General features: G+C 42.4%; 1 long non-coding RNA gene across 1 annotated transcript; it reads right to left on the minus strand.

Moving 5' to 3' along the window:
- Positions 1 to 3,172: 3,172 nt before the first annotated feature.
- LOC117806838 lies at positions 3,173 to 3,614 on the minus strand. Its single transcript, XR_004629770.1, has 2 exons — positions 3,465 to 3,614; positions 3,173 to 3,354 (listed from the first exon to the last, which is right to left on the minus strand). It is a non-coding gene; the product is annotated as an uncharacterized LOC117806838 (long non-coding RNA).
- Positions 3,615 to 9,129: the final 5,515 nt, after the last annotated feature.

The raw sequence follows: 9,129 nt of genomic DNA on the forward strand, positions 1-9,129 counted from the left end.
CAATCTTTGTTGTTTTGGCTTTTCAAAAACATCCCAGATTCTGTGCAACATCACTTTGCCTTCCTTTACAATAGACAAAAAGACACAACTCAAGTGTTTTTTGGAACATTTTTAAAGTTTGTGAGAAATGTGGATTCAGGATCTCGCTAGGGAAAGTCCTTTTTCTTTGACAGCTTGAGTGTTCAGGCAGACAAATCAAGCACACCTCAAACTGTTCAAATAATTTGAAACTTTATATCTTTTATGCTTGGGCCTGACGCTGCAGAGAGCCAAAACTAACAGATGTAGTTACAGGAGGATTTTCTGAGGGCCTGTCAGACAGGAGCCAGGTTGTTACTTTGGAGACAGGCTTGATTTGACTGGCCTGCAGATGTGAAAAAGTCCAGTCAACACCTTGAGATCTCGGGGGTGTCTGGCAGAACAGAAGCAGCTCTAAATTAATCCACACATGAGCATTTAGTATGGACAGACATGCATGCACCTCTGGCTTTTGTAGAGGGTTAAAAATGCACAGAAGCACACCCGAGCCTATAGGTATAGTCAGATTAGAATGTTTCCTTATATCAAAATATCTCCATTAGTCTTGAAAAGGACAAATACCGACATGTTTCTTTTTGTAACACTTTGTTGCAAATACTGAAAAGAGAAATTCCATAAATTCTCCACATGAAGATGAGTCTGTGTGTCACAGAGTTGTATCATGCCCTCCTCCTCTAAAGGGAGTTTGCACACTCTGAAACCTGATAATCTTACACTGATGTCATCAAGGTTTCTACAAACCGGACTGAGATTCTTCAAATTTCCAACAAAAACTTACAGATGTGTAATTAATTATTGCGTAATGTTTAGCCTTGACTCAGCCTTAACATCCAGGGAAATGTTTTTCCAAGACATGACGCAACAGTGACGTTGACCTTTGACCCTTGGGGCAAAGCATTTTATCCCACATCATCACTTATATCCCTCCTTCTCCACACAAGTGCAGCTCTCTCTCACATTTTTAAAGCTAACTTGATGTTTTAGAAGTCTCCTGAAGGTGAACGGGGCGTCGTGTTTATTTGCATACAGAGCAGGAAGGTGAGATCAGATCACAAGTGGCCACTGGAGACGCATTTGGAGATGCATACTGATGTTGAAGGTGAACGCTCGTACTTAAAGCTGTCCTGATCGGATCATGCAGCTTGCATGTTGATGCTGGGTCTGAAAACCCTGCCTATGGTTCCTTTACACCTGAGTCAGAGAGGTATCAGCACGAGGGGATTTAAACAAGGGGGATGCAATAAAATAAGTTTGGACGAAAGGCCTTAGCTTGATGATCTGTCAGGTCCCTAGTCTTCTTCCTTCCTTTTTCTTCTGTTTCCCTTTCCCTGTGTGTTTTTTCTGATTTTTCTGTTCACCTGGAGATGGGGGTGGACTCAACCAACCTTGGTGCAATCAAGTCTGCTCACCTGCTGCTAATCTACAATCAAGCCATCCACTCTGTCTGCACTACTTAAGCCCGGCTCAGTCCTCCACTCATCTCCAGATTGTCCGTTTACCAAGCGTGGTACTCAGCTCAGGCCGTCTTGAATTGTGTTTTTGAACTCCTTTTTTCCTTGAAAGAAACTAACTTTGTCTCTCCCTGTGACCAGATCTCCAAGCAACTTTCCTTAAACCAAACACCCAGCTTGTGAACCACAGCCAGCCACTCATCATCCATAGAGCACCCTGGAAACCTGAACTCTACCTGCAAGTCCTCTCTTTAAAACCCTGTTTTCATAATGTCATCCTTGCCTGTGGGTCCTAAACTGGATGTGTTACAACATGATCTTATTAAAATAAGTGCTGCTGTGACTCATACGCTTTCTAGCACCTTCATGGAGCATTTTCATTCACATGATGGGGTGCAGCTGATAGCTACGTTACAGACTTGCTTGTCAGGTCGACCTCCCAAGATGCCCTTGACCAGCAGCACTCACACCTCATCGCCTGAGTAACAGGCCTGCTGAATAAATGGCTGACGCTGTGAATGCGAGCGGGGAAAATTACCCCGGTAAGTGTGTCCATTCAGCCGTGTGAGTGATGATGGAAAATGAAAAGGCCGTGCTGAGAGGGAAATGACTTCATGTAATTCAAATGAAAAATTTGCCTCTGAATGTAAATATTCTGGGATAATTTATTCAGCAGAATATTTAGGTCAGTTTGCTTTGGATGCTCACGCTCAGGTTTCAACGAAAAGAAAAACAGCGTTAAGATACACGCGAGGAGTAAATCACTCGAGCATGAAGGATGAAATGTGTTAAAATTCCATGTTACAGTGAGCGGGCCAACGAGAAAGACAGTCCAAACTTTATCCTGCTAACATAAGAGTTCTGGTATGAGTACCCATCAGACCACGTCCCAATTAAAACCAGAGGAAGCGTGTTTGTTTTCCAAAAACAAAGGAAGAATCCAACTCGGTCCAGACCAAACCTTTTACAAGCCTTTATTTAACTTGGTCACATCTTGAATTATTAATAACATCAGCCTGTTTTGACCAGGACCGTTGAGAAAAACTGAAGTCGTAAGTCTCCGCAGCACAATCAAAGGCCACGCTCACAGAATCAACAGACTTTATTCCCTTCTCGTTATTTATTGTTTTGTTTACTTTCAAACACTTTTAAACAAGCACGTCTTTAAAAAGGACTTACAAAATACTAACCATGTGAGTTTGCAGACGGAGTTATGCTGCTTAAACCACAGACTGTATTAAACATGGATGTAGACTCAGTGACATCACCCCTTGGTTTCTGAAGAGGCTTTATGAAGCTCAGCGATGCTGTCGGCCATATTGGAAAAACTGACTCCAACTCACCATCATCTGAGCTACAAACAGGGGGAGTTAAAGCCACAACCTATAGCTGTCTGTCATGCCAGGTACAAGGATCAGATACCTGTCAGTCAAATCAGCATCCCCCTCAGGATATCATGACTCTTAAGCCTGGTTTATACGTTGAAGGTTTTATAAAACATATTGCAGATGAGTGGATACAACTAACTTACATAATTTGCAATACTAACATAATGCTATGAAATGTAACGAGAAGTCCAGATCCTTGAGTGATCATCACTTGTTTCTTTGACACTGGATTCTGTAGTAGTTAGAAAACCAGGTGTTTAAGTGTGGACCCAAAAGCACAACCGGAGGCAGATGAAGCAGCTAAGTGAATTTATTGAAGGGGAAAAAAAGGGTGTGGGAAAGGGATCCAGGGTCCAAAGCGTGAGGAGGGAATCCGAGGAGAGGTGAAGGCTGGAGACGTGAGGGCTTGAGGTGAGTGAATCCAGGGAGAGAGAGTGGCAGCGATTGGGTGGTAGCACCGGGGGCTCGTGGAGGCACTGGAAGAATGAAGGACAGCAGAGTTAGTCACTGGTAAAATCCCACAACGCTGAAAAGCTTGAACAAATTGAAAATTCACGAGAGACATCTAGAGAACGGGTCGAAATACCACATCAGGTGCAGGAGTAGCCTCACAGCAGGGCTTAAATGCAGGTGGTGATTGCAGTAATCTTGTGCAGGTGTGAAGGTGAAGGTGCAGGTGGAGCCGCCCAATCTCTGTGAGGAAGAGAGAGACTCAACACAAGAAAACAACTTTCAAAAATGCCAACTTAAAAGCCTAAAACATGTTGCAATCACCACAGGATTCAATAAACCTTTGTGTCCATAAAAGTTCAGTCTTTGTTTTCCTCTCCATTAGCCCTGTGCACACCCTGAGCAGACTCCCCATAATACATCATGTGACCTTAACAGCACATCTAATCAATAATCTATAATAGAGCATCCAGTCATGACACGATAGACGAGACATACAACATCATATTTGACTTTATCTGGCCACAGACCAAGCTGTGACTAAGAAGTACGAAAAGACTGAGTCCCAAGGCCTTTTTTATAAATCCATTTGAAACCCTCGTCATCTTTCTGTTCAGAGCTTCCTGTGTCTCCACATCGCTGAACAGCTGACCTGGTTGTGCTGTCCAACACAACACAGAAGCCCTCTATTGTCCGTAAAACTGCATGCTCTGCTGGATTCTGTCTGCTCTCCTTTGACGCGCACACATTCACAGTATCCGTTTTCGACTCTAGTCTTCCTCTGTGATGAAGGGTGAAAGTCAGGAGGAGAAAGTGCAGCTCAGTTTCATCTCCAGCAAAACTTTTACATTAGCTCTCACTCCGGAAGGATGCAGAGTTATCTCTGTGAGTGTTTTACCCGCCTCCCTGGCCCTTCCTGCCTCCATCATTCTCCCTTTTCCTCTCTCCCGTATATGCATCGTGATGACTTTAGTGAAAAATCAGAGAATCAATAAAATGCCTCTCTGTTCTATTTTTGCTTCATGCGATATGCTCACTTTCATTTCCTGCCTGTCATCAGAGTCTCTCCACATTTGTCTTCTTTTATGTCTTGGCTGTGGAGAAGTGGAGCTGTTATCTTCTTGATGTGTATGTGGTTCTGGCAGTGTGTGTAACTTTAAAAGCAAAATTATTGCAAAGCCATTATATGGACACGAATGATGGCAGGGACATCGATTTTTCTGTAACAACTTGAAACAAATGGAATTTGCATCGCCCTCAGGGCAGTAGACATAAACAGAGTTAAGCAGCATCCTCACGCTCTCATCTACACATAGAGCATAATTGAAAGTGACACATCACTACTGATCAATACTCAGTCAATCCTCATTGAGCCGTCCCCATTCCTGTTTGAGCCACAGTGTAAAAACACAATGAAACAAACATTTACACCTGGTTTTAAATGTGATCAGTATCTGAATAAATTATCTGGATGAGGAAAAATGCATGATAATTAAATTGCAATGTGAACAGATCTGCATGACCACATCTGGAGCTCATCAGGGTCGAAAACACTGATTTATACTTGGTAATAAAATGTGATCTGTATTCAGATTATTTTGTCCCACGGTTGTTGTTCAGTTAATCAATCTCTGATGGTGCAGTGCTGTGTTGGACCTCTTTAAATGGGCTATTTTTTTCTCCCTGAAATGTGCTTCTATGGTATATACTGTGGCCCATGAAATACAAGCATGCTACAATGGTCCCAAAAATGCAAACAACCTACAATGGTAATTTGAAAAGGAAGAATGCCGCAATGATCCCAACAAAAGGAGGCATGCCAAAATGGTCCCCTCAAAAAATGCAAACATGCTACAATGGTCCCAAAAATCTGGTACAATGGTCCCAAAGAAATGCAAACATGCTACCATGGTCCCAAAGATATCCTACAATGGTAACAAAAAAAGGAGGCATGCTACAATGTTCCCAAAAATTGCAAACATGCTACTATGGTCCCAAAGAAATGCAAGCATACCACAAAGGTCCCAAAAACATGCTACAGTGTTCCCCAAAAATGGTAAACATGCTGCAATGGTCACAAAAAAGAAGGCATGCTACAATGGTCACAAAAATTGCAAACATGCTACAATGGTCCCAAAAAAGCAGGCATGCTACAATGGTCCCAAAAATTGCAAAAATGCTACAATGGTCCCAAAAAAGTAGGCATGCTACAATGGTCCCAAAAATCTGGTACAATGGTCCCAAGGAAATGAAAACATGCTACCATGGTCCCAAAGATATCCTACAATGGTAACAAAAAAAGGAGGCATGCTACAATGTTCCCAAAAATTGCAAACATGCTACTATGGTCCCAAAGAAATGCAAGCATACCACAAAGGTCCCAAAAACATGCTACAGTGTTCCCCAAAAATGGTAAACATGCTGCAATGGTCCCAAAAAAGAAGGCATGCTACAATGGTCCCAAAAATTGCAAACATGCTACAATGGTCCCAAAAAAGTAGGCATGCTACAATGGTCCCAAAAATGCAAACATCCTACTATGGTCCCAAAGAAATGCAAGCATACCACAAAGGTCCCAAAAACATGCTACAGTGGTCCCCAAAAATGGTAACATTTGACAAAGTTCCCAAAAATGCAAATATGCTACAATGGTCCCAAAAAGCAAGCATGCTTCAATGCTCTTAAAGAAAAGAAAGCATGCCACAAAGGTCCCCAATACATGCTACAGTGGTCCCCAAAAATTGTAAACATGCTACAATGATCCCAGAAGATCCCGTTAACAAGGCAGGTTTTTAAGTCCAAAATTCAACAACTGAAACTCGCCTGTAATGCAAAAACTTGCTGCAAAATAAAAGCATGAACAGCAAACAGGCTGCAGATAAATGATAATTAAAAGTCATGTCTACTCATAAAACGAAAACAGATCAGAATAACACTCTGTTATGGAAGGACATCAACCAAGAGAATCTACTTGAGTGCTGGATTTAAGTGTCTGTATTTACTTGAGTAGAACTAATGTGTGTTAAGTCTGAGAGTCCCTGTTATGAGGCATTAATGTGCTGGTGGTTTTGGCTACACGACCCCTCTGACTTTCCTGAACTTGTCAAAGCACAAATCGTTCAGCTGAGCTGACATGAGTATGGTTTGGCCTCCTCTGGTGTGACACCTCACAGGGTTGGTCAGGGGTTACAGTGACATAACACGGCTCATTGTGTGAGGAATGGCATGCAACAACAGTAGTCCAACACACGGTCCTGAATAGAACTTCAAAGGCTGCAGCAGCGAGAGGTATTTCATTGTTACTCCACCACACAGCGGAGGAGAGGAATTTCGATGCTCGAACCTTCCGTGGCAGCAGGAATTCAGAGGACCTACGGGGACTCTCCTGTTGAATTCCCACTCAGCTCCTGACGGTCGGAGAGAGAGAGCATTCCCGTACTGCTTACATAACGCTGCACTGAACCGTCACCTGAACTTGGCTCGTGTTGGGAAGTGGATTTGGACTGAGAGTTGTTGGCTCTGGCTGTTCTTCGCTCAGGAAATAGGTGGAGAAAGTGAATTTACTGTAGAAATACTGCCAATATTTCCAACACATTACGGTTCTTTTAGCGACTATGGTTGTCATTCCAGCTGCAAATATTTCTCCAGTGCTCTTTCAACCCTGTCTCTCATTTCACATCCATTTGTTTTCACTTCATTCCTCAACTCCCTATCCTTCTCTAGAAGTTCACAAGAAATTCCACTTCTCAGTCACATTACTTCTTTTTTTCATCACACGCACACTCCCTGTGCTCCTATCTGCTGAGAAGTTGAGAAATGAAGATGTGGGCTCTCTCAAACCCAAGTTTGTTCTATTTATACTGAGCAGTCGGAGTGGTAAGCTCTGCGTTCAGCGCTTCAGGCCTTTTTGGACCAGAGGAAGGAGGGACTAATCCAGCCACTTTCCCCACTGCACAGCACCGCCAGGCCAGCAGGACCGCCCTGCTGTGTCCCTGCCCACGGTCCAAACTGCTGACCGCATGCAGCTGAGGAGGAGAGATGGAGTGGAGAGGATGGGGGGGTCACTGGGAACACATGTAAAGTATGAAGTGTGAAAAGCTACAAATCCCCGGAGGATGTGTCAAATTTTGGTGATTAATGTCCCTTTTACGTAAGCATGACACTTCTGAAGAAATGTGTTACTTGTGACACGCCCTCCTCTATTTGTATTTTAAGTGTTTTGCACATGATAAGACAGAAAAGGTGATGTCTTTGATGTTTTCACAGCCAAAGATAACATTAGGCCTCATTCACAAACAGTTCTGAAGAAGACCTTCCTTCTTCCATGGAACATGTGAGGGCTGGTATGTCAAAATGATTTGTTGTTTTTGTGTTTTCCTTTATTAAGTAATTAGATAAGCTGCACGTTGGTGCAGTGGGTAGCGCTGTTGCCTCACAGCGAGGAAGTTCCTGGTTCAAGTCCCCGGTTGGACGGGTGCCTTTCTGTGTGGAGTGTGCATCTTCTCCCCCGTGCATGCGTGGGTTCTCTTCGGGTACTCCAGGTTCCTCCCACAGTCCAAAAACATGCTAATCAGGTTAATTGGTCACTCTAAATTGCCCATAGGTGTGAGATTGTGCATGAATGGTTGTCTGTCTCTCCATGTTTTCCTGTGATAGGTTGGAGACCTGTCCAGGGTGTACCCTGCGTCCCGCCTGAAAGTCAGCTGGGATTGGCTCCAGCCCCAGTAAATGGATGGACGGATGGATGAAAGTATCTAGATGTTACTTAAAAAATTATAAATAAATGGTTTGAATAAAGTTAACTTTTATTTTAATCATGCAATGTTCGGTCTAAACTGCAGAATGTTAAATTCTGAATATAATCTGAGCACTTAGGTAAGAATCTTCAAATATATCTAGAAAAAGATGAACTGCAGTAATTTAATCTAACACGAGCAAAGCTTTAATGTGAACTCAAAAGGAGTGCGTCAAAGTTGCTTGAAATCATGGCTGACACAAAGCATTCTTTTTAAAGTTTCATTTCTTGAAAAATGTCCGGCCTAAACTGTACGAGTGTTACAAGTTTCCTTGACCTCCTAAAAAGAGATCTTCCTTTTCATGCATAGACTAAAGGGACAAAAAACAAATGATAAGTGTCTTGTTTTAACACTTTTATCCACACATATTTTTGAGGAAAAAAGTATTTTTCCTGAAAAATGTGTCTCCAAGGTGACAAAAACTTGATAAAATAACGACTTAAGAAAATATGAAATGGTTATTTTACAGATGGCTCAGAATGAATTCCATTTCTTAGAGGTAAGACGGATTTGCTCGGCTGCAATCAATGAAACCTCCAAATATAACGACCATTATGCAACAATGGCCCAAAAATCCCCCCTGTGCTAAAAATGCCAAGCACGAGAGCTGCTATAAAAGGAGAAGGTATGCATCACATTTTCCAGCTAAATAAATCAGACGTACATGACGGCAATAGCTTTACTTTGAAGAGGATTTATCAAGCTGTTATCGGGGGGGAGTTATGTGATAGCATAATATTTACTGACAGCAGGAAATATAACTCAAGATAATCCTTGAGAACAAAGAGCAGGCTGAGTTAGTGCAGAACAAAGATACAGAATGGACCGCTGTGTTTAAATGTACCATAAGTTTTATTGTTTGAGGGGAGGAGGGGGTGTAGCTGCATTAAAAGAGGGCCAGACAGTATATCATTAAGTTCAAGCATTCATAGTTCATCGTTTTAAGTCAACACAGAAACTGTGCAGCGTGGTGTTTTGATGTTATAAGATGTAGTCAGATATTTC

The sequence above is a fragment of the Notolabrus celidotus genome, chromosome 22 (assembly GCF_009762535.1).
Source record: "Notolabrus celidotus isolate fNotCel1 chromosome 22, fNotCel1.pri, whole genome shotgun sequence".
Lineage (NCBI taxonomy): Eukaryota > Metazoa > Chordata > Actinopteri > Labriformes > Labridae > Notolabrus > Notolabrus celidotus.